Source organism: Pleurodeles waltl, chromosome 8 (assembly GCF_031143425.1).
Source record: "Pleurodeles waltl isolate 20211129_DDA chromosome 8, aPleWal1.hap1.20221129, whole genome shotgun sequence".
NCBI classification, from domain to species: domain Eukaryota; kingdom Metazoa; phylum Chordata; class Amphibia; order Caudata; family Salamandridae; genus Pleurodeles; species Pleurodeles waltl.
In genome coordinates, this window is record NC_090447.1 from 50,455,180 (window position 1) to 50,482,378 (window position 27,199).

The following is a 27,199-nucleotide window of genomic DNA, read 5'->3' on the forward strand; positions in this document are numbered from 1 at the left end:
CTTAACAAATACAAAAAAACGAAATGCAAACAGTGAGCAATATAAACGCATAAAACATAACCTAAAGTATAATTTCAAACAGCTTAACAAAGAACAGATGAACACAATTACTGTTTAGGACACTTATAAAAACAATCAACACACTGAAAAAAGATCTTATAAACATTCATGTGTTTTCAGAGCATCACAAAACTCAGAAAATCTGGAATACATAGAAGAAAAGAAAAAAACATCCCAGACACTCAAGACAGTAGCTTGGAAGACTTGAGCAGTAATATCTCAACTAGATGCATCATGAAGAAATAATTCCAAAGATGCAAGAAACTTCAGAAATGCTGAACAAGGGGATTAATTCACATTCACAAATTCTGAGGAATGGAAGAAACATCTTCATGCAGGTTCCAGTTTGCATGGTTCTTCCTATCCATCCTTACCTAGTGGGTGGGGCTGAGAAATTGTCTGCAAATGATGTTGTCACTTAAAAATGTTCACAAGGGGGACTCAAACAAGCACGCTCCTCCTCAAGCGCAGGGCCACCCCCTTTCCAGGCATCACAAACAATCCAAAGCCAAGCTCCCACATGGGTTCGCCACATATGGCGTCACATGACGTGCTTAACAAGGGGATAGCTGGGTGGGCGCTGTGGAGAAACGTAGACAAGCACTGAAAGAGCCGGAATCTCCATTAAGATCCCATTTTTAGGTTGGGCATAGCAGGGCGCAAGCGCTGCTTTTCCGACGTGTTGGTATGTATCTGGGCTTTTAACAATGTCCACCGCACGCCAATCACTGTCAGTCGTTCGTGGGCTTGCCTTTCAAAAATCTTTTCTTTTCGTTGGTAACTGCTTTACGTTGTCCCTCCTTATGACCATTTTGTTACTGCCTTGGTGACCGACCCTGTTACATGGATAATTTCATGTTTGCCGATAACTTTGACTGCGAGCGAAGTTCTTTTTCCTTTTTTGTGTCTCCTTCACGCTCACGGGGACGCTTTGAATTGGCTCGCTTATGTCAACTGTTAAAATTTTTATTTTCAATTTGTGTGGCAAGAAAAGTCCAGTTAGTAATTTACAACGCTAACAGCTCTAACTCGAGCAAACGCAAGACCCACAGCATTAGAAACCCTTCTTAATATTCTGGCCTTTCTGCTTTCTCATCACCTCAACTTGTTGGGCACCTAATTCAACAGCCCCATAGTCCTGGAGAGAGAGATATCATGTCATACCACATGCCACAAGAATAATTTACTGGACAAAGGTTGCATCCTGTAATTAAAGCTTAGAAAAGACATGTATAGAAGCCCAAGTGGCTGTCCTACAGATCTCTGCAACGGGCAGCTGCCTTAGGAAAGTCAACTTATGGTCATAGATGTGTGACTGAATAACGGCGATTCTGAATGACACGTGATAGACGAACATGTATTCTATTGCACGTTTTGTATGGTTCTTACCGTTTTAATTCACTACACAATAAAGTTTATAAGTACGAGTGGCATGTGATAGACGAGGGCAAAGTTCTCACTGTATTGGATGTTACTGAGAAGTCGGAGGTGAAAAATATCTCCTTTACTTACAGATTCCCACCCATACTTTCATGATGTACATGGGCTCCTTTACTGCACACTGTCACCAACAGGCTTCAGGAACTTTGTAAATGTATGGCTGTCTTGTTTGTGTAATATTTTGAAACATACAAATACAATAGTACAATGCTTCTGAAAAAAAGAGAGGTGTGCTTATTCAGAACTATGTACAGGGTGTCTGAGAGGAGTGTTACTCTTTTTAGTCACTTTAAGAAAGTACTTTAGTTTTGTTTTTCTTTTTTCCCTTTGCTGTATGGAGCTGAGCAGGTGAACACTGTTGCTTTACAGCAGTTGAAAGAAGCTTTCCTTTTTTACTGTTGTGGTGCAATTGCAGTAAATAACCAGATTTCACAAACTCCTTGTTGACAACAGTCTCTGGCTATGCGACCCATGTACACCAATGCTCCTCGCTCCAGAGGACTGAGCATTGTCGTGGGTTCCGCTTCAGCGTCTAGATTGGGCACCCTTATTTTAGCTTAAGGCCCATAGCCTGTGTCTTTAACATGCATAAACATGTTATCAATGTTATATTATTTTAGCATAGCTTGCTTCTCAGCATGTTGCTTTATATTTTATCAGCTGCCTTTCTGAGTAGGCGTAGTTGTTCGTGTTTTACATTTATCAGTAGGTTGCACGCATTTCACTCTATGCCCTGCTCAAGGCTGTCATGTTTTGCACATAATCGTTTAACTAGTATTTTCGCTCCAAGAATTACGGAGTCAACCCTCAACCCTAGACATATTATCACATCAGACCTATTCTTAGAATACAGTATATTTTGTTATGTAACCACCACATAGGTCTAAGGGGGGGGTAGAGGGCATTCCAGCCATGGCCATCTGAGGGTGTACAGAATTTCATTGACAGCTTCGCTGATCCTGGACTTGTTTTTCCACACAACCAGGAGGATTGCCAGCAGACAACAGGCAGACCCTTGTCATCTTCCAGGTATGGGGTCCGGGCTCTTCCCATAGACTGCAATAGGCAGAAAGGCTAACACCACTGTGCTCTCAGGTTTAGACATTAGAGTGTAGGTAGGAATTACCAGATTCATGATAAGATGAGGATGATGGGACTGTTTATATTTTTTACCCTTATGGTCATAATCATCACTATATTATCTTTCATCTGCCTAATAATCACAGAACGTGCCTTTTATAATGAATGCATTGAAACCTGTCTTGCATCTTCTTGTCTGCCTTAGCATGTGTGAGACGTTGCATAACTGAGAGAAAAGGGTATGATCTGTCCACCACGACTTCCCTGAGGAGTCAGAGTGTCATGTCTCTAGGATGCCATAATCACCTTTACTTTCTAGGTTTGCATGAGGTGCTGATAGCAAGCCGACGATGTCAGGCCAAAGCTTCCCGTCGGCGTAAGACTGACTCAGTCACCCACACTTGGTGGTGCTGCTGACCTAAACTAAGCAGTCTTAACCCCAGGGTAGCAGTCCTACGACAGCATGAAACCTCAAATGGTGACCAAGTACTCTCCTGTAATGGGCTTTGGATGTCCACAGGACTGCCCACCAGGTAATGCTGGCCACTGGGTTGACTTAGGTGCCAGAGTCCTGAAGAAACATTGAGGTTGTGCAGAGGTTTCTTGCCTGAAGATGCATAAGGTATGGAGGCCTAAAGGCCAAAAAAGTTCCCATGCTTATGTCAAGGTCTAGGCGTGAAGCAGTCAACTGTGTCCTTCAATGGATCTCCCCTCTCAATGAGAGTGAAAGGTGGAGCTGAGCCCCCAGTACCATAAGCGCTGTGGCAAGGAGTTAGATGAGACTCTCGGATGATTACACAAGCGGGTTGCACAGATGCTGTATGATTTTCGGTCATGTCCACCAGAGGCTATGCCTTATTAGCTTGTTGTTGAAGTAGAGGGAAAGGGCCATGCGCAGAAGAGAGCACTTTTGTCAACACTCGTGGAGCCGAGTTGAGGCCAAACTAGATGGTATCTGGAGGAATCGTACTCACCTCTTAAGGCAGACCGTCTGGTCCCACCAATGCCAGGGCAAACTGTGAGGTTTTGCCAATGTTCAGTTCAATGAGAATAGGAAAGTAGGCATGTTGGAGGTTTACTCATATATTTGTAAATCGTGTTAACTCATTGACCACCCATCAACGTCTGTCTACAGCAACATACTGCTGGATCACCAGTGTGGTGTGAAGTCCTCCTAGAAAAGAGGCAGCAACAGAGGTCATGTGAGCTTTTCAATCACTGACCACCTCGGCTCCCTGTATCCTCTCTATAGGACAGCTTGCAGCAAGGGTTGTGATTGCTCTGAGAGGTAATGAAGCTGGTACTTGGGTGTTGTACATGCTCCAAGTGCAGAGACATCAAGCATTTACCTCTCACGCCACCAAAACAAAGTTTGGAGCCTCCCTATTGTTCCCAGATTGTAAGCAAGATAAGAGGAATGCCAAGTGTGGTCTAAACCAAAGGGTCTCAAAAATTAGACCGCAATCACAATAAAAAAGCAATCACAAGCATACACCATACCAAGGTACACCTCAAAAAATGTAAAACACCACATTCGACCGATCTCTGCCCACACATACAGCACAGAACCGAAATGGCAGTTACAGCATCATAAATGTACGACAACTCACAAAACAGCACATAGCAAGAAGCACTAGCATAGACTAACTGTTGGGTAACAGATATTTCACCAATCTCCGTAAGCAAATACTAAACTTCACCTCTCACACTTTAGTCAATCAATACATTAGCAGATTAGACACTGCCAGCCAGCCAGCTAACATGATGTCTTATCAACACAGAATCCTAAGATGTCTTATCCATCCAACAAACAACATCTGTTATCCATACATTCACCTAACATGTTATCTACCTAACCACATAACAAGATGTGTTATCCACCCAACCACCTAACAAGATGTCTTATCCATCCAACAAGATTTGTTATCCATCCATCTTCTAACAAGAGGTGTTATTCATCCAACCATCTGACAAGATCTGTTATCCATCTAACAAGATGTGTATATCCACCTAACCATCTAACATGATCTGTTATACACAAAACCACCTGACAAGCAATGTTTTCCACCTAAACATCTACCAAGATGTCTTATCCATCCATCAATCCATCCATCCAACAAGATCTGTTATCCATCCAATATGATGTGTTATCCACCCAACCACCTAACAAGATGTGTTATCCATCCAACCATCTAACAAGATCAGTTATCCATCAATCTAACAAGATGTATGTATCCACCTAGCCATCTAACAAGATCTGTTATCCATCCAACCACCTGACAAGCAGTGTTATCCACCCAACCATCTAACAAGATGTCTTATACTCCCAACCACCTAACAAGAAGTATATATCCGCCCAACCATCTATCAAGATGTCTTATCTACCCAAAATCTAACAAGATGTGTTACCCACCCAACCACCTATCAAAATGTATACATCCACTCAAACTGACAAGATGCGCTACCCACCCAATCATCTAAAAAGATGTTTATACCCACCCAACCATCTAACAAGACGTGTTATTCACCCAACCACCTATCAAGATGTTACCCCCTGGCCACCTAATAAGATCTGTTATCCACCCAACCACCTAACAAGATGTGTGTTTCCACCTCACCATCTAACAAGATCTGTTATTCCCTAAATCATCTAACAAAATCTGTTATTCCCTAAATCATCTAACAAGATCTGTTATCCATACAACCACCTAACAAGATGTGTTACCCACCCAACCATCTAACAAGATATGTTATTCCACCTAACAAGATGTGTTACCCACCCAACCATCTAACAACATGCGTCACAGTACTTCTGCATTCGAATCTGACGCATAGCCTTTGTCTCACACGTGCAACACAGGGCATTCTCAGGACAGAACTGAACACACGACCCGAAACACATCATACTACCGCGCGAAAATGGCTCTGCAAGGAAGGCTCAAACCAATGAGCATATAAGCCAGATAGGTCATAGCGCTATGATGCAGTGACAGATGAGTAAGTACAACAGCAGATAGTGTCTGGTACTCAACCACCTTCCTTCTTCTGAACCTTTCATCCTGCTGCCAACCTAGCGCAATGCCAAGATTCCGCTGTGTATGTGGTTGAACATTTTAAGATCACAGATACCAGTGATTGACAAAGTGGACCTGGGAGCCTCTAAAAGGCCAAGGTCAAGAAACACACAGAGACTCCACATCCTTAATCATATATTTGCCGTCAATGGATACACATGCACAGCAGCACAGAGTAGTGGCTACAGAGGCAAGCTGTCCAAGCTTCCAGCCGCACCACTCTGGAAACAGGTGAGGATCATGGAGCTTGTGCATTTGTAGCGCACAAGAAGCCGCTTTCCTGATCTTGGTGTCTGATGTGAAGAGGGGCTTATCCAGAAGCATCTTTGCATTAACCCGAACTTCAGCTACAAATTAAAGATCCCTGGTTAAAATGAAAATTAGATTTGACAAAAAAAATTGTTGTTCAAAAATGATCACATAAGATTTTTTTTTATTCGCAAAAAACAGATTTAGTCCTGACTTCCAAAAGTAGAGAGTTAAATAACCCTACTTCAAAAACTTAAATGGGGCCCGGCAGTAACAATCACTGCAACAAAGTACTGAAGAGCTGTGAACAACGGAGTCTGAAAAAAAAAATACTCCAGGCACTTCCAAAAGTTTTCTTTACTTCCAGAGCAACAGCAGACCCTTCAGTCTCCATTACTCCAAAAGAAACAGACTGCGGCCTGTAAACACTAGAGCGGAGCATTAGATGGGCCCAAGCAGACTCCCCAGATGCAGGGCACCATCTTGTGTCAAGCAGATCTCCAGGTCTGTGGACATGGCTCTCCCAACACTTAAAGAGACTCCATCCCACCGCAGGATAGTGACAGCATGCACATGCATGTGGGCCTTAGCGCCTGGAAGCGGCTGAAGGCTCTGCCTACTCACACAAGGCCCATTTCTGGCTACGAGTGGCTTCAACGTTGACCGTGACAGCGACCTCCTATGGTGTGGGGTCTGCTGCAACCGCAGCGGTTTGTGGCATGGTATGGGATCCCGCATGGACCAAACATGCTACTGCGCAATGTTGGAGTACCTAGACCACTCCTCCAACCACAAGCCTGCCCGCATCCTTACAGCTGGCGCACTTCTTATTCTGATTTCATGTAGGCAAACAGAAATGACAAGCCTTGACAAAGCCAATAGGTCTCACTTTTGGGGCCTATTTTCGATGCTGTGCAGCATGGCTAATCTAAGAAAAATAAACTTAAAAAAAGGTGCTACGATACAAAATGATGCAAGTGATTGTTTTTAACAAGTTGAATCAATAGTGAAAAAAGATAAGTGGTGCAAAAGCATTTTTTTTTACCGAAGGGCGGGTGGGGTGGGCAACAAAGAGGGCGCGGCTAGGGGAGCAACACTGCTGGCCACAGGGTGTGGCAAACCAATACGGGAGGCGAGGATGGGAGAAGCACTGCGCAGGGGAAGCAACACAGAGGGCAGTTTTGGGGAGGCAAAGCAACGAGCGAGAGAGAAGGAAGGGGTGGGTGGGAGATAGCATAATAAAGGTGGGAGTTGGGTAAAACAACAGGCAAGCAAGGAGGGCTTGGTTGGGAGGAAGGAAAACAGGGGGAGAGGGTGGGGAGGAGAAGAAATGGCCGAGACAGCAATGTGGAGCAAGCAGGGGAAAGCAACAGGGTGAGGACGGAGAAGTACATCAGCGTAACCACAAAATGGGGGTAGCGGGGAAAAGCACACAGGCAACACAGAGTGCAAGTGAGAAAAGTACAAGTGGGAGACAGCTGAAAAACACATGCACTTTCATGGAGTCCCTAATCCTAAAGAAAAAATAGAGCTTGAAAAGCAAGCAGTGAAAGCATAGAAGCCAGCCAATCAAAAGCAATGGTAAAGAAGCTATGCTCCATGGGAGGGACAAACAGAAGATTTACAAGCTGGGACACAAATAAAGAGCAGGCAAATGAGTGACAGAAAAGGCAACCAATGGTAAGCAATGGGCAGACTCCAGGTCCCTGAACGTTCTTGGTAAGCCCACAATATGTCTTGCAACAAACAGCACCTGCACTGACTCGAAGGCGAGACCTAAAAAGGGGATCCCAATGCATACAAAACCAAGATGGAGCAGCAGTTCTTGCAAAAACCAAAGGGATGAGAGCTTCAATGTTGGATTTGGCATGTACGCAGCACATTTCACTCGTAAGTGTTACTCAAGAAGGCACCATCTTAGCCACCAAATATGTAGGTACTCATTGGAAACACCACCATGACTGATGCTCTTCAAGTAACAAAGCTACACACAGGCCAAGGAGTTTCCCATAAAGATCTGGGAGGGCAAGGCCTGTTTCAGATTTTCACAATATCCATTAATGGTGTAAAGAAGTTGAATTCAGAGTAATTGTGTGTGAATGTATCACGCAGGAACATCTAGAAAATCTGTCCGGATCCTGCACTCTTGGACCTGCTTTCAAGTCAGCGGCATAGACGATGATCATCTCGCTCAGGGTGTCCGAACCAACCCCTACAAGTGGGGACAGGGTATTTTCAGGCATTAACATTATGCATTTAAGCACACCTATGATTTTCCGTGTATATAATATATACACAGTTGTACAGTTATCCAATTAAACCTACAACAAAGTACAGGTTGGTTTTTAAACAGTCCTGCAATGTGCGCTATTGTTTAAAAACTGTTGAAAAATGTGAAATGTTTTAAACTTTATGTTTAAACCAGTTTTAAATGCTTTTAAGCATCTACAGTTTAAGACAATTTACACTTTACGTTGGAAAAGAAGGGTGAAAATGAGTTACCACAGGTATCTGGTACTCAGACCCCAGCAGCGCACAGAGGAGGCACAGGTTCACATTGGCACATTGAAGATTGTGTATCTTCAGTAACGCTCTCTCTGGTGGATACTCTATCCAACCGCTGGTTCTTCACCTTAGAATACTACTAAGGTACCAGACTGAATGTAGAGAAGTTTTCCATTGCAGTGCTCCAATGCGCCGTTAGGTGCTGTGCTGCACCTCCATGACCACTCTACACTGCCCGGAAAAGACAGAGAGGAGCCACATATAAATACCACCATAGCACACTGATGACAGGTTGTTTTATCTTTTACCCTTTCCGCGCACTCAGCTGCAGAGTGTGAACAATGGTTGGTAAGAGGGTGCTGAGTAGAGGGGGTGTGGACAGGTGCCACAAGATGGGGGTCAGGCTCTAGAGAGGCGCCGACGGGGAGACCCGCCATCTGACAACGCATGCTGCCATCTGCAGCATACGGCGCCCAATTTCATGGGTGTAAAGAGGGCAGCGGAACAGATTGAGGCCATATACAAGCGGTGAGAGGCGACTGCACCGTGCGAATCGAGCACAGCCCTCAGATGTGCTGCAGGCCGGTGACGGGGAGCCTACTGCCTAGACCAGAGAAGGAGCAGCGAGGCCTTTATTGCGGGGATGGGGGCTGCCCAACATGCCCATTGGATGCCCACTGGACGCTCGCCGGAGCAAGTGCAACCGACCTTTCCTCCCACCCGGGGAAGCCGACGGAGCCAGCTAGACCTGGAGGCCTATACTGAAGCGGCATTTGGGGGACATTCACACGCGGCCATAGATGCTGCTGCAAGGTACGGTGTGCCTGTGGGGGGCGCAATAGATGCATGACGTCCAAACACACAGCCCTTCCTCTTTGCCCCACCCCCCCTCCTTGCCTAATTCTACAGAGGCCCGGACAAGGGGCCTGAAGCCAGCTACACCACCACCGGGGCCCTCTCATACTGCTTTATACAGGGGGTGCTACAGGCAAACGGACATCACTGCTCCTGTCTCTCCTGCCTTAATCATATTGGCCCATCGCACACTCCCAGCACCCCCCATCACATCCTGAAACTATCGGAGGGAGGGGGTGCAGGACCTCCCAGAGGCCGTAGAGGCTCAAGGCCTACTGAACCACTTGGTCTGGTGTGTGTTTGATGCCGGGGGACACAGCTAATTTAGTCTATGCAGAATAACATCCTCCGGTTGTGGAGAGCAGACAGGGTGCCTGCAGCGGAGAAGCGCAATGCGCCAACTAAACCACTTGTTACGGAGTGGTTGCAAGGCAACATAAGGGACCGATGCCCGGGACTACTTGTGTCACCACCCCGTCCCCCAAGGAGGAGACTGGGGGTGAGGCGTGTCCTGGTGCGTATTCCCCACAGGCTGTACACACAATTCTTGGCCCTGGTTCCAGAGGGGTGCAGATTGAGGGGGGATCCACACTGTGCTGCTTCACGGCTGTTCCTACCATCCAGTCGGTACTGCTCGTGCCGCCCCAGGGTCTGGATCATAGCAGACACTCGCCAAGATCTGCAAAATACAATGGACACAGTGGCGATAGAAGTGGGACTAGTTCAAGAAGACCAACAGAAATTAACTGAGCGTGTCACCCACACGGAGCAGGAGCTAATAAGAAACCTTACCACGAAGGTTCAAGAATTAGAGGCCCAGGCTGAGGATTCAGAGGGCTGTTCCCGACGCAATAGTCTCCGCATAGTAGGGTTTCCAGAGGGAGTGGAGGGCTCCGAAACTGTTCCATTTTTTGGAACGCTGGCTCTCACAAGAAGTGGCACCAGGCCACCTTTCTGCAAACTTCCTGATTGAATGTGCTCATAGGGTCCCGGCACAATGCCCCCAGTAGGGGCATCGCAGAGACCCATAGAGGCCAGGATTCTGAACTACAGAGATAAGGAAGCGATCCTTCAAGCAACCTGGGACCGCTCACCACTGCAACATGACAATGCAAAAATATCAATTTTTCCTGATTACACCCTATTGGTACAACGCCACGGGGCCTCCTTCCTTGGGGTAAAATGCAAGCTGCGTCAGGCTGGATTCCGATACTCACTCCTCTTCCCAGCTAAACTAAAAATAATGGTGGGGTGACAGAGTTATTTCTTCACTAAGCCCGGTGATGCTTGGGAGTGGGTGGAACAAAGAAGATACGAGACCTCTACTCCACACTTGCCCATGACCCACAGTTGGTCAATCAATACTCTGTGCCAGAAAAAGCCAAATTTACACACCGCAAGAAATGTGCCGACTTGCAGGGGCCCCACACTGGAGCAGGACAGAGAAGAACAAGCTCAGGCCCTAACAGACACGGTGAACCTATGGGCGGAGCAGAGATCACCCTCAATTGCTGCTTTGGGAGACGGAACGTCTAAACTGGGCTCTCCCAACTCTACCTGCAGGATGGACTCAATGATCTTCCGTTGTTATACCCCAGACGGCAAAAAACTGGCGTGAATGTATGGGGTTATGGGACGAGGTACATACACCCTGCAGCTCTACTGTAACACAACAATTGTCAACTTTGGTGACGAGATGATGAATAACTAGACAGATCTTCCTGTGAGAAGGAGCTGATGCTTCTTAGCTCCACAGATCAGTCCTTCAACTATGTCATTGTGGCTACACTGGCTCACCCCCTTGCCTTACTCCTGGGTATTACACATGTGCGAGCGTGCACATGTAGGTGTACCACATTCATGGGATTTATGTTGACTGTTTGGGTGACCTTGTGGTTACGGGTCACCCCCGGTGAGGAGTTGCAGGGTTCTGTTAATGCAGTTTATTACACAGTGTGGGGTGTTGTCGTGCATCCTTCACATAGCACACACGCACACCTATCAAACGCGTCGGACTTTGCGCGCATGATCATTACACCGAGACATAGTGCTTGAGAGATATTTCTAAGATGACTAATCACTTGAACCGATCTGGGTATGGACACAGTGCGTAAGGGACATACAGTTCAACAACAGCTTAGGAGGAGGGGTGCACAAATAGCTCTACTACAGGAGACACATACACCTAGGGGAAGCAGGTCAAGTTGCTGCGGCATTGGCAGGGCCAATGCTTCTGCAGCACGTGGCTCTGCACGAGGTGCACTCATATGGATCCGACTGGGGTCCCCTTCCGATGTACGGGGTATGAAATAGATCCAAAGGGACAATACGTACTGGCGGAAGAACTCTTAAACGGCAGAGCTGTATTACTGGGAAGCATATATGGCCCAATACGGGCAACAGGCTCTCTTAGCTAAGCTGTCAACAACCCTAACCAAATGGGCGCATATGCCATGGCTCCTGGGAGGGGATTTCAATTGTGTTCTTAACCCACAGACCGCTCACACCGCTACCAACCTCCCCGACAGTCATGACTGTGACGCATTTCTCACACTGGCTTCAGCAGCGGTCCTGGTTAGATTGCTGGAGGTCCCTGTACCCGACACCAGGGAGTGCTCTTACTACTCAGCTCCACAGGATGTACCTGTTCGGCTGGATTGCATCCTCTGTGATCCTGACACCAGACTCCCGGCGACGAGAGCAGAGTGTATAGGAAAGACCTTTTCTGATCATCACCCCGTGCAGCTGCAACTGGAGTGGGGCGCGCCGACACCCCTACTCCCGCCATGGCGACTACAGCCCTCTATGCTAGAGGACCCAGTGTTCAGTGGCACGACTGCTGTGGAAGTAACCCAATGTCTGAGAGTTAACTGGGGAACTTCTTCCTCAAAGCTGATACACTGGGAAGCAGTGAAGGTGGTAATGCGTGGTCACTGGATACGTGCGGTGGTGGGAGTGCGGGCAACTATACAGAAAGACCTATTACAAGCTGAGGAATCTCCGAGTGGTTTAGAGACCGCGGATCTGAATGATCGAGCGAATGTGCAGGTGCTTACCAAAGCCTTGGTACTACATACCCAACTCACTGAGCAATTATGGTGTGTAGATTTTCACTAATATCAGGTGAAAATGAACTCCAAAGGGAATAAGTCTGGTCGCGCTTTGGCATGGCTACTACGTAGAGCCGCCCCCATCACACCAATTACAATGATTAGAATTCCAGATGGCAGGAGTGTAATACATGATGCGTTCACCATACATTATCAAACACTGTATGACTTATCTTAAGTTAATAGAAGAGAGGCCACTGACCATTTCCTGCCAAGATTGACCCCCTAGAGACAAACTAAATGAATGGTCTGCTTACCTTACAAGAGGTGTGGGAAGCCATTAGAGGGGCAGCGACGTGTATAACGCCAGGCCTTGGTGGCTTTCCCACAGAATTTTATAAGGCATCTGAGGCCAACCTCGCTCCCAAATTACTAGAGGTGTTTCAGGTTGCCCGGGAAGAGGAACGCCTCCCATGATGTGGGAATCACTGTTGGTCTCCTTGAAGCCGGGAAGAGACCAGCTGGAGCTCGCCTCATACCGCCCATACCCATGTTGGTAAAAAAAAAATATATCAGTGAAGAAAGCAATAGCTCTGCGCAAGCAACCCTACTAAACTGATGCCCGCCCAGTTGATACATACGAAATAAACACAAATTTCGTAGGGAGCATATATACTTGTATATTTTTCAATTCAACTCCATATGTACTATAAAAGTCCACAAAGATGAAAATATTAGCAGCAAACACGTTATCATCTTAAACAAAGATTTCCAAGCTTTTCTTCCATTGTACATTCTACAATTCCACAAGATTCTTTCTGGTCAAGTGCTACAAGCATTGTATTTCCTGAAGAATTACCTATTAGAATCAGGCGGGCCCACAAGGGCGGAAATGACGTGGTTCTTATGTTTGAGGACTATGGTATGGAAGCAAAGAAACAATTATTGTGCAAAAGTGACTCAGAAATCAGCAGGGGATTCAAATACAATGTGGTTCGGGTGGAGGCACCAAAATGCTTAAGAAATGGTTGGACAAAGGTCTATTGGACCAGGAAGAATTTATATATTTGGATGTGAAGAGTCCAAGAACGCCAATTATTTACTTTTTGCCAACGATTCACAAGAGGAAAGCTAGGGGCATTCCATGTCGACCAATTTTCTCAGGAATAGGGTCCGCCACGGAGAGGATGTCAGAATATATTGACCTATTTCTAGTGCCATTGGTTTTAAATGTGGCATCCTATATTCGGGATGCGAAAGACCTGTTAAAAAAAGTAAAAGACATACCTTGGAGTGATAACTTATGGCTCGTCATAAAGGATGTGAAAATGAAAAGTCTCTGCACTAGTATAAGACACCAAGGTGGCCTGACTGCCTTAAAATATCTCTTCAGCATGAATTTGCTAGCTTCTCTAGTCACTCCAGAATGATTCTTGAGTTTGTGATCTCAACTTGATCAATAGCCTCCCTGGGGCCTCAAACAGCTTTCTGGAGCAGCTACCCCTCACCGTGGAAAGCTGAACTGCATTGGCAAAAATGGTGACGGCACCAAGGCTTTTGTGTTTCTTCCATAGTCCATATTCTCAAACCCACCTTGGGGATGCTCCATGCTGACCTTGGCAGCTTTATCTGGAAGAAAGGAAGGAGGCGAGTGGCTCTACATACAATGCAAGTGTCCACTGAGGGGGGTGGGAGCCCCTAATTCTGAGTGGCACTATCTGGCTTCATAATTGCAGTGGCCAACTCGCTGGGTGTTCCTGGTGACACAAGCTTACAGCTGGTTCATAGTCCCTTCTTGCCAAAGGGCTGGTTCCCTCACAGAGCAAACAACCTCCTTCAAACTTCTTTGCTTCACTTTCAGTGCAGTGTAAGACTCATGCCACATATCCCCAGGTACTCCCCTGAAATTCTGTTACGCATCCTGGAAGCCTTGGCACGAATGTTAGTAAGGGTGGGAATGGAAGCCTGGGAGGCAGCAGGAATAGCACTTTAGGGGACCTGGTCACTGGGGGCGCTCTTCAGGCACACGAGCACCTCCGAGAGAGGAACGAGCTTCCGAAGACACTTTGTACCATCTGGCAGTCTCCAGGTGATGCTAGGTGGGACTGGGGGGTCACAGACACCGAAATCCTCACAACATCCATCAATACTGGGGGATCACAGACCTCGAACCCTCACAGCATCCATCAATACTGGGGGATCACCGACCTCGAACCCTCGCAGCATCCATCAATACTGGGGGATCACCGACCTCGAACCCTCGCAGCATCCATCAATATTGGGGGATCACAGACCTCGAACCCTCGCCGCATCCATCAATACTGGGGGTCACAGACACCGAACCCTCACAGCATCCATCAATACTGGGGGATCACCGACCTCGAACCCTCACCTCATCCACCAATACACACACTGCGTTATGGGGTGTGGCTCAGTGCTTTAAATGGAAAAATAGAAATGCAGGTACTCTGTGATAGAGTACCTGCTTGTTTCCGAGAAGTGCCGGTACTCTCCAATTAAAAGTATTACGTTTATCTTGAGATATGCCGGTACTCTCCCTCTCAAAATAAAAAAGTGCCGGTACTCAGTACCGGTGATTGTGGCTGTGAGCTCGTCAGGCGCCTGGCCTGCACCACCCAGGGCCAATGGCAGCACCCAGGGCATGGGAGGCAGATGCGGGCAGGGGCTGGGAGGGGGCGTTGCATCACCCCAGGAAGGTACACGGAACGCAAAGCTCCAGTACATTCAGCACAGTGTACTGCACAAGGCCCACCTCGCTCCTGCCCTTTGCCCGGATGTTTGGTTCCTCCTCAGTGTCCCGGATGTCCACCGCAGGGTGCGGACTTCCTGCACATGCCCCGGACCTGCCCAATGATGGCTCCTTATTGGGGGGAGGTTTTGGGGGCATTGAGGGTTGTGATGGGACCCTCAGACTTGGGGACTTTGAAGGGTGCGCTTCAGGGATTAAACAAACGACACCAAAGAGGGAAAATCGGGCGCCCAGTTCATAAATCTGGCATTATTGATACCCGTCGACTTCTTGCAATGCACTGGACGGCAGAGACTCTGCCCGGGCTGGTGCAGGGTGCAAGGAGCGGAGGTAACAGCGCAAGAGAGGCCTGCGCAAACACCGGGTGCAGCCGACCGGCAAGTATGGTTAGCCCATCTACAGGTATAGAGCGAAAATGAGCCTACCTAGTGTCACGGCACTTACTAGCAGTCATGCGTTATATCCAGGGCTTAATTTGTGCTGCTTGTTCCCGGTGCTGAGCACCAGGACTTATTTTTGAGGGCTGGGGCTTATTCTTCTACCTCAAGCATTTGGTGCCAGCAGAAGACACGTATGGGAAAGACGGAGGAAGAGAAAAACGAAAAAGAGTCACAAAGGGAGAAAGCAGAAAGCTGCAAGAGTCAGCTGAAGGGGCAGGGAGTGGCTGTAAATGGATTGAAGAAGATTGCGATGGCTTCAGGATTACGCTGCCGCTGTATTCAGTGCTCGCACATTTAATTGCAGCGGCCGCGTGTTTATGAGGAGAGCTTTGGGCACCAGCACGTTTTTATTTACAAATTAAGCACTGGTTATATCGACCCTTCCAGGTTGGAATCACGCTCTCATACATGCTGAGCTCTGACCTTATGCCGACCCCATGGTCGGATCACCATTAGTACATGCTTTCTGGTCTCTCTTATATGAGGTGGGGGTGGGGGTGTTACCCCTGCATGCCACTACGCCAGGTTGGTGCGCCCTGATGCAGCTCGAGTGGACCCCCTGCAGAGCCCTCCTGGACCCACAGTGACATGCTGTGGCAAAGGCGTACATCAACTAATACTTGGAATCGACAATCGAATATCACTGCAGCGTTTTAACTGCTAGCAATAGTTTGGGGGGGGGGAGGGGGTGGTATTGCTGTTTTTGTTTTTTCTTCTATTGCTTGTTACACTCCCAACTGCATTGATTCATCCAAAACTCCCACCGTCAATGCTCTTATGTCACATTTGACGTCACGGATATGACAGATAATCCCGAGAATAGATTGGTGTGTTAACTGTGATGATATTGGCTAAAATGTTAATAAAAATGGTTTTAAAAAAGCAGGGTGCTCAGTAATAACTTGGGATCTATTTAAAAGTTAAAAAGAGGCCACTCCACAGAGCTGGGATGTGTGAGAACGTTCAGGAATCTGTGATTACATGGATTATCCACAATAAAGAGTGATACTTAAAATACGCAACTGCTGGACACAGGTGAGAAAATCCAGGTCACCGGGCACCAGTCTGGGGCGTCCGGCCACCTGCCAATCCACAGAAGGGCAAGAACAGGGCTTCCATCAAATGGCCATCAAAGCCTTAGTGAGGGCATCATTAAAAGGAACTAAAAGCTCACACGTTGCTGGCCCAGGTGTAAAATCTCTCTGAGAACATTTGTTTTGATCCCAGTGGAGGGCAGGAGCAATTCTAGGGCCTCGGCGTTCCCCTGATCACCGCTGCGAATGAGGCGGCCTCTTCCACTGGTGGCCAAGCAGGGAGCCACGCTCTGTCTCAGGAGAGTTGTCAAGGTGACTGGCATCCTCTAACTCAATGTATAAGGCATCACCACTATGAGGCTGGGAAAAGATATTCCCATCAGGCTCATCATCGTCAACACCCTGGTGTCCCCATTCAGGTACAGAATCCGAGTCACAACCAAAAAGATAACACCTGGCTGTGCTTTAATTTTCTAGTGCAGCATCAGTCTGGCGCATGCCAAAGTCGGTTCGGTGTCTGACACTGGTGGTGTCTGACCAACTTCAGCTGCTGTCGGCACCAGACTTGGGGTAGCCGATTGCGGCATGGCTGGCTAGGCCAAAGAAGTCTGTACTGGCATCTTTATGGGCCCAGTAGTGGTTCTCTAAAGAAACGGCGGCACCAGGGGAGGGCTCGCAAGTGCTACGCCGACAGTAGGCTCATGCTGCTCCATGGGGCTCGAAGGCGCACCACTGAGACCTGGAAACGCACGGAAAATGAGCAGCATGGCCTCCTTGGAGGCTGCAATCTAATGCAGAATCAACAGTAGCCTAGGAAATTCGTGGCACGTCGGGGTCAGGTGACGAATCATCTCAGATATTGGCTTACTCAATGGGACGTGAGAGATGACACCCGATGAATCTCCTGCTCATGGATGCTTGCAAGGGCAGATCCAACCCTCTGATCCACCAGAAGGCAGACGAGCCGGCGCTATTCAGCCGGAGGAAATCCAAAACCCCTCTTCAGCGTCAAACCAACACTAAACTGAGCCAATCGGATATAAATAGAAATCTGTAATTTGGTCTTCTCCGGTGATCTCTGCTGAACAGGTATTCCTGGCAGGAGTTATTTATATCAAACAACAGAGCTTCTGTTTCTGCGCCGCAGCCTCGGCTAATGCTGATCTGTAAACACAGAATTAGCACACGGTAATCCGTGGAAATTACAGACTGCGCGCGCAAAGCCAGTGGACGCCCGCTGTGACTAATTCCGAGAAAAAAGTCACAAAAATACAGTGTGACTGCTATGAATATTATCCCACACATCCCAACTTTCAGCCAAACCTTGGAAAGCACAAAAAGGCCATGGAGGCCAGCTTGAAAAGATACTGCAGTTTAGTTTAGCATGCAGGGTCGGCGAGAACCATGCACAAGCAGAGATTCCCAGAGGCTCTGGCCATTTGATGAAGAATGGCCCAGCACAACCCACCCACAGAGGCGTCTGGAGAACCTTCAGGCAGCAGGAACTGGGATCAAGCAAAGAAAGCCAGAAACTTTCAGACACCTCCGCATGATGACAAACCAAAACAGAGAAGACAAGAGATGTAATGCAAGCAAGCTCAGCTTCAACAAATAAGTCTGTTTCTAGATTCTTGGGACTGTTTTACACCTTTGGATGAAGGGGTGGACATCTTATGCTCTCATACGTCGGTGATGTGCTCGTGTTCCTCAGGTAGCTGGATAAACTCAGGTTACAGGTAAGAGATGCATGAACCAACAAGTGTGTGGGGATCTTGGATCTTTGAGGAGACCTGGATCATGTGCTGCAGGAATCGATGGCCCCTTGAAGGAGAGGGCATGCGTCGCTGTCGGAGTCCAATCTTACTGCCGACTCAACGCTGAGAAGCATTAGTGGCCACAACTCCTACTTTCGATGAAAGAGTGACCTCTAATTAAGAGGATTGACACGCTGTGCGACTGACACGCAGCAAGGTTAGTGGACTGAAAAGAGAACAGAGCTAGGATGCTGCAAGCCACACAGTAGGGAAACCTTATATGAGTGAGGAGATATCACTGATTGGGTTGCAGAGATCTTTGGGGCCTCTACAAAAAATGAGCCATCTTGAACTTTTGGCCAAGCCTTAAACATCTTACACAAGGGACAGGGTCCAAACCTTTAACCTCTTACACAAGGGACAGAAGCAAGCCTTCAACCTCTTACACATGGGACAGAATCCGGCTTCAACCTCTTACACAAGGGACAGAGTCCCGCTTCAACCTCTTACACAAATGATAGAAGCATGCCTTCAACCTCGTACACAAGGGACAGAGTCCAAGCCTTCAACCTCTTACACATGGGACAGAGTCCAGCTTCAACCGCTTACACAAGGGACAGAGTCTAAGCCTTCAACCTCTTACACAAGAGACATAAGCAAACCTTCAACCTCTTACACAAGGGACAGAAGCAAGCCTTCAACCACTTACACAAGGGACAGAATCCGGCTTCAACCTCTTACACAAGGGACAGAGTCCCGCTTCAACCTCTTACACAAATGATAGAAGCAAGCCTTCAACCTCGTACACAAGGGACAGAGACCAAGCCTTCAACATCTTACACAAGGGACAGAAGCAAGCTTTCAACCTCTTACACAAGGGACAGAGTCCAAGCCTTCAACCTCTTATACAAGGGACAGAAGCAAACCTTCAACCACTTACACAAGGGACAGAGTCCGGCTTCAACCTCTTACACTAGGGACAGAGTCCAGCTTCAACCTCTTACACTAGGGACAGAGTCCAGCTTCAACCTCTTACACTAGGGACAGAGTCCAGCTTCAACCTCTTACACTAGGGACAGAGCCCAGCTTCAACCTCTTACACTAGGGACAGAGCCCAGCTTCAACCTCTTACACTAGGGACAGAGTCCAGCTTCTACCTCTTACACAAGAGACAGAAGCAAGCCTTCAACCACTTACACAAGGGACAGAATCCGGCTTCAACCTCTTACACAAGGGACAGAGTCCAAGCTTCAACCACTTACACAAGGGACAGAGTCCAAGCTTCAACCACTTACACAAGGGACAGAGGCCAAGCCTTCAACCTCTTACACAAGGGATAGAAGCAAGCTTTCAACCTCTTACAGAAGGGACAGAGTCCCGCTTCAACCGCTTACACAAATGATAGAAGTAAGTCTTCAACCTCGTACACAAGGGACAGAGTCCAAGCCTTCAACCTCTTACACAAGGGACAGAAGCAAGCTTTCAACCTCTTACACAAGGGACAGAAGCAAACCTTCAACCACTTACACAAGGGACAGAGTCCGGCTTCAACCTCTTACATTAGGGACAGAGTCCAAGCCTTCAGCCTCTTACACAAGGGACAGAGTCCAAGCCTTCAACCTCTTACACAAGGGACAGAGTCCAAGCCTTCAACCACTTACACAAGGGACAGAGTCCGGCTTCAACCTCTTACACAAGGGACAGAGTCCAGCTTCAACCTCTTACACAAGGGACAGATTCCAAGCCTTCAACCTCTTACACAAAGGACAGAAGCAAACCTTCAACCTGTTACACAAGGGCCAGAGACCAGCTTCAACCTCTTACACAAGGGACAGAAGCAAGCCTTTAACCTCTTACACAAAGGACAGAAGCAAGCCTTCAACCTCTTACACAAGGAACAGAGTCCAAGCCTTCAACCTCTTACACAAGGGACAGAGTCCAGCTTCAACCTCTTACACAAGGGACAGAAGCAAGCCTTTAACTTCTTACACAAAAGACAGAAGCAAGCCTTCAACCTCTTACACAAGGAACAGAGTCCAAGCCTTCAACCTCTTACACAAGGGACAGAGTCCGGCTTCAACCAGAAGCAAGCATGCAACCTTTTACACAAGGGACAGAGTCCGGCTTCAGCCTCTTACACAAGGGAAAGAGTCCGGCTTCAACCTCTCACACAAGGGACAGAAGCAAGCCTTCAACCTCTTACACAAGGGACACAGTCCAAGCCTTCAACCTCTTACACAAGGGACAGAGTCCGGCTTCAACCAGAAGCAAGCATGCAACCTCTTACACAAGGGACAGAAGCAAGCCTTCAACCTCTTACACAAGGCACAAAGTCCGGCTTCAACCTCATACACAAGGGGCAGAGTCCGGCTTGAACCAGAAGCAAGCATTCAACCTTTTACACAAGGGACAGAGCGCGGCTTCAACCTTTAATATAAAGGACTGAAGCTATCCTTCAACCTTTTACACAAGGGAGAGTCCAGGCTTCAACCTTTAATACAAATGACAGAGTCCGGCTTCAACCTCTTACATAAAGGACACAAGCAAACCTTCAACCTCTTACACAAGGGACAGAGTCCGGCTTCAACCAGAAGCAAGCATGCAACCTTTTACACAAGGGACTGAAGCAAGCCTTCAACCTCTTACACAAGGGACAGAAGCAAGCCTTCAACCTCTTACACAAGGGACAGAGTCCGGCTTCAACCAGAGTCCGGCTTCAACCAGAAGCAAGCATTCAACCTTTTACACAAGGGACAGAGCGCGGCTTAAAGGACTGAAGCTATCCTTCAACCTTTTACACAAGGGAGAGTCCAGGCTTCAACCTTTAGTACAAAGGACAGAGTCCAGCATCAACCTCTTACACAAAGGACAGAAGCAAACCTTCAACCTCTTACACAAGGGACAGAGTCCGGCTTCAACCAGAAGCAAGCATGCAACCTTTTACACAAGGGACAGAGCCCGGCTTCAACATCTTACACAAGGGACAGAGTACAAGCCTTCAACCTCTTACACAAGGGACAGTGTCCAAGCCTTCAACCTCTTACACAAGGGACAGAGTCCAGCTTCAACCTCTTACAGAAGAGACAGGGTCCAAGCTTCAACCGCTTACACATGAGCCAGGATCAGTATTCAACCTCCTACATAGGCAGCATAGTATAGTCTTCAACCTGTTACACAAGGTACAGAGTCCAGCTTCAACCTCTTACACAAAGGACAGAAGCATCCTTCAACCTCTTACACAAGGGACAGAAGCAAGCCTTGAACCTCTTACACAAGGGACAGAAGAAAGCCTTCAACCTCTTACACAAGGGACAGAAGCAAGTCTTCAACCTCTTACACAAGGGACAGAAGCAAACCTTCAACCACTTACACAAGGGACAGAAGCAAACCTTCAACCACTTACACAAGGGACAGAAGCAAACCTTCAACCACTTACACAAGGGACAGAGTCCGGCTTCAACCTCTTACACTAGGGACAGAGTCCAGCGTCAACCTCTTACACTAGGGACAGAGTCCAAGCTTCAACCACTTACACAAGGGACAGAGTCCAAGCCTTCAACCTCTAACACAAGGGACAGAAGCAAGCTTTCAACCTCTTACACAAAGGACAGAAGCAAACCTTCAACCACTTACACAAGGGACAAAGTCCAAGCCTTCAACCTCTTATACAAGGGACAGAAGCAAGCCTTCAACCACTTACACAAGGGACAGAATCCGGCTTCAACCTCTTACACAAGGGACAGAGTCCAAGCTTCAACCGCTTACACAAGGGACAGAGTCCAAGCCTTCAACCTCTTACACAAAGGACAGAAGCAAGCCTTCAACCACTTACACAAGGGACAGAGTCCAAGCCTTCAACCTCTTATACAAGGGACAGAAGCAAGCCTTCAACCACTTACACAAGGGACAGAGTCCAAGCCTTCAACCTCTTATACAAGGGATAGAAGCAAACCTTCAACCACTTACACAAGGGACAGAATCCGGCTTCAACCTCTTACAGAAGGGACAGAGTCCCGCTTCAACCTCTTACACAAATGATAGAAGCAAGCCTTCAACCTCGTACACAAGGGACAGAGTCCAAGCCTTCAACCTCTTACACAAGGGACAGAAGCAAGCTTTCAACCTCTTACACAAGGGACAGAAGCAAACCTTCAACCACTTACACAAGGGACAGAGTCCAAGCCTTCAACCTCTTACACAAGGGACAGAGTCCAAGCCTTCAACCTCTTACACAGGGACAGAGTCCGGCTTCAACCTCTTACACAAGGGACAGAGTCCAGCTTCAACCTCTTACTCAAAGGACAGAAGCAAGCCTTCAACCTCTTACACAAGGAACAGAGTCCAAGCCTTCAACCTCTTACACAAAGGACAGAAGCAAGCCTTCAACCTCTTACACAAGGGACAGAGTCCAGCTTCAACCTCTTACACAAGGGACAGAAGCAAGCCTTTAACCTCTTACACAAAAGACAGAAGCAAACCTTCAACCTCTTACACAAGGAACAGAGTCCAAGCCTTCAACCTCTTACACAAAGGACAGAAGCAAGCCTTCAACCTCTTACACAAGGGACAGAGACCAGCTTCAACCTCTTACACAAGGGACAGAAGCAAGCCTTCAACCTGTTACATAAGGGACAGAGTCCGGCTTCAACCAGAAGCAAGCATTCAACCTTTTACACAAGGGACAGAGTCCGGCTTCAACCTCTTACACAAGGGACAGAAGCAAACCTTCAACCACTTACACAAGGGACAGAGTCCAAGCCTTCAACCTCTTACACAAGGGACAGAGTCCGGCTTCAACCAGAAGCAAGCATGCAACCTTTTACACAAGGGAAAGAAGCAAGCCTTCAACCTCTTACACAAGGGACAGAAGCAAGCCTTCAACCTCTTACACAAGGCACAAAGTCCGGCTTCAACCTCATACACAAGGGGCAGAGTCCGGCTTCAACCAGAAGCAAGCATTCAACCTTTTACACAAGGGACAGAGCGCGGCTTCAACCTTTAATATAAAGGACTGAAGCTATCATTCAACCTTTTACACAAGGGAGAGTCCAGGCTTCAACCTTTAATACAAATGACAGAGTCCGGCTTCAACCTCTTACACAAAGGACACAAGCAAACCTTCAACCTCTTACACAAGGGACAGAGTCCGGCTTCAACCAGAAGCAAGCATGCAACCTTTGACACAAGGGACAGAAGCAAGCCTTCAACCTCTTACACAAGGGACAGAAGCAAACCTTCAACCTCTTACACAAGGGACAGAAGCAAACCTTCAACCTCTTACACAAGGGACAGAGTCCGGCTTCAACCAGAAGCAAGCATTCAACCTTTTACACAAGGGACAGAGCGCGGCTTAAAGGACTGAAGCTATCCTTCAACCTTTTACACAAGGGAGAGTCCAGGCTTCAACCTTTAATACAAAGGACAGAGTCCGGCTTCAACCTCTTACACAAAGGACAGAAGCAAACCTTCAACCTCTTACACAAGGGACAGAGTCCGGCTTCAACCAGAAGCAAGCATGCAACCTTTTACACAAGGGACAGAGCCCGGCTTCAACATCTTACACAAGGGACAGAGTACAAGCCTTCAACCTCTTACACAAGGGACAGTGTCCAAGCCTTCAACCTCTTACACAAGAGACAGAGTCCAGCTTCAACCTCTTACAGAAGAGACAGGGTCCAAGCTTCAACCGCTTACACATGAGCCAGGACCAGTATTCAACCTCCTACATAGGCAGCATAGTATAGTCTTCAACCTGTTTTATAAAGGTACAGAGTCCAGCTTCAACCTCTTACACAAAGGACAGAAGCATCCTTCAACCTATTACACAAGGGACAGAAGCAAGCCTTGAACCCCTTACACAAGGGACAGAAGAAAGCCTTCAACCTCTTACACAAGGGACAGAAGCAAGTATCCAACCTCTTACACAAGGGACAGAAGCAAACCTTCAACCACTTACACAAGGGACAGAAGCAAGCCTTCAACCACTTACACAAGGGACAGAAGCAAGCCTTCAACCACTTACACAAGGGACAGAAGCAAGCCTTCAACCACTTACACATGGGACAGAGTCCAGCTTCAACCGCTTACACAAGGGACAGAGTCCAAGCCTTCAACCACTTACACAAGGGACAGAGTCTCGCTTCAACCTCTTACACAAGGGACTGAAGCAATCCTTCAACTTCTTACACAAGGGTCAGAGTCCAAGCTTCAACCTTTTCCACAAGGGAGAGTCCAGGCTTCAACCTTCAATACAAAGGACAGAGTCCGGCTTCAACCTCTTTCACAAGGGACAGAAGCAAGCCTTCAATCTCTTACACAAAGGACTAAGCCAGCCTTTAACCGTTTACAAGGAACGGAGCAGAGTGCAGCCTTTAACCTTTCTAACAGTGTCCAACTTTCAGCCTTTCAGGCAAGTGATGGAGACCAGCCTTCCATCTCCCAGACATAGGATTTAATTCTCACACATATAATATAACTTGGACTTCAATCCCTCACACATAGGATATAACCCAGACTTCAATCTCTAACACATGGGATAGAACCCAGAGTTCAACCTCTAATACATAGGATATATTCCGCTTCAATCTCTCACACATAGGATATCACGTGGACTTTCATATCTCACACATCGGAAACCAGCTAGACTTCAATCTCTCACACATAGGATATATCCTGCTTCAATCTCTCACACATAGGATATCACATGAACTTTCATATCTCACACATAGGATACCACCTGGACTTCAATCTCTCACACATATAATATAACTTGGACTTCAATCCCTCACATATAGGATAAAGCCCGGAATTCAATCTCACACACATAGGATATATCACAGACTTCAATCTCTAAACACATGGGATATAACCCAGACTTCAATCTCTAAACACACAGCAATTAACCCAGACTTCAATCTCTAAACACACAGCAATTAACCCAGACTTCAATCTCTAAACACACAGCAATTAACCCAGACTTCAATCTCTAAACACACAGCAATTAACCCAGACTTCAATCTCTAAACACACAGCAATTAACCCAGACTTCAATCTCTAAACACACAGCAATTAATCCAGACTTCAATCTCTCACACATAGGCTATAACCCAAACTTCAATCTCTAACACATAAAATACAACCCAGACTCCAATCTCTCACACACAGGATGTCACCTAGACTTTAATCTCTTACACTGCTCTTCAATCTTGCGCCTTCAACTTTTTAGAACAAGGGGCAGAACCTAACCCTCAACTATATATGAAAGGACTGCGCCTAAGCCTTGAGTCCTTTGCACACAAGACTGCGCCGAGGGTTGAATCAATTCTACACTCTATCCCCTTTGGGCATCCTTTGCAGACACAATTATTCTTGCTACTGTATTCAATTTAAATCCTTTGGCATAGTAATGAATCCTCATGGACCAAATTCTAACTTAACCATCCTTGAGATACTTCAGCCAGGGCTATTATAACACAACCTTAAACACAAATCTTAACATACTGCGTACAGCTGTCTCAAATCAATGCCAAGTCTTTATCTGAGACCATGCCTATCTACCTGGGCTGTACTTTAAGTGACCTTTTCCTTCTTTAGAAATTCATCCTTCTTACATGGTAACATTCCTTTTCTCAATCCCTCCTATTCTATCAAAAGTAGTCACTGGATCTCTCTATCATGGGTAAAACTTTCTTCTCTCATCATTGCAGGTGCATCTTGACCAGGACACAGCCCAGTGGAACTGAAGAGGATGAAAGGTAGGGACACTGAAGTGGGATGGGAGAAGAGCAGCTTGTTCTTGCTCACTTTTGTTGTCCCAGAAATCCTTGACTGTTAGAGGTGAGGTGTGCACAGGATTCCGCATGCCCAGCGTACTCCGCTGTACTATAACCACAGGCAGACAATCAGAGGATGAACTATAGAGTTAAGACCCACAAGCTCTCTGTTTTCCATCTGACAAAGTCTGACCGAAATATTCATAAAAGAAGGTCTGCACTTCAGTCTTCCATGTAAGAGATATAGATCTTCATGTATAGCTTGGTGGATGAAACACACCGACAAAATTGTGATGACCATCCCACCCACCATACTACTGGTTCTCCTGCTCTGATTCGAGTCAGGGGCACCACCATATTTCTGCCAGCATTGCCTACGTTGGCTCCATGGATGGAAATCTTTCATAGATAGCGATCGGATATTGGGCCATTGATTAAAGTACCTCAGATAGTCAGGAAGCATCTAGGACGCACTTTATTTCTGCTCAGGACCGCCAGGGAATATCAGGTGGTCCAGATACGGAAAGGAAAGAAATGACACACACATGCTGGAAGAAAAATCCTAAAAAGTCAGACTTTCACATTTTGTGAGTTTGTGTTTTGAAAATCAAAAACTTTGTCGAAAACATGGTGACCTCTCAACAATCTTTCAGTGCACTCAACAGATCCGCTGCAAAGGTAGAGGTGGGCAAAACACTGAAGGCATGACCCAAGTGCCTGGGTCTGGCTCATCTCGAGGTACTCTTGAAACCTCAAGCCCAAAATGAGCCGAGCTTTTATGTGGTTTCTGCTCCTCACCCTTTCGCTCAATTGCCTTTTTCTAGAAAGTCTTGTTTCAACTTAATTTAACACATAATAAGGGTATTTACTTAACAGAGCGTAACGATGTAATTCCTTCAGGACAAACTTTTAACATTTTATTTAAAAAGGAAGAGAAAAAGACACACAGCTAGGGGCAGAATTCTGCACCCAGGAATCTTAGAACCAATGTCTGTTTCAGTGCTTGATCAATTTGTGTGATCCTAGGCAATTACCTTAGTTCACTGGGCCCCTTATTTCCTTTAGCCTCACAGTTGAGTTACTTGAAATGCATCAGTTCAGGATGTGCACTGTACA

General features: G+C 47.0%; 1 protein-coding gene across 6 annotated transcripts in view; it reads right to left on the reverse strand.

The window, feature by feature from the left end:
- Positions 1-27,199, reverse strand: part of LOC138249696 (ankyrin repeat domain-containing protein 50-like) — a 307,510-nt gene that overhangs the window by 49,123 nt on the left and 231,188 nt on the right. The window lies entirely within an intron of this gene.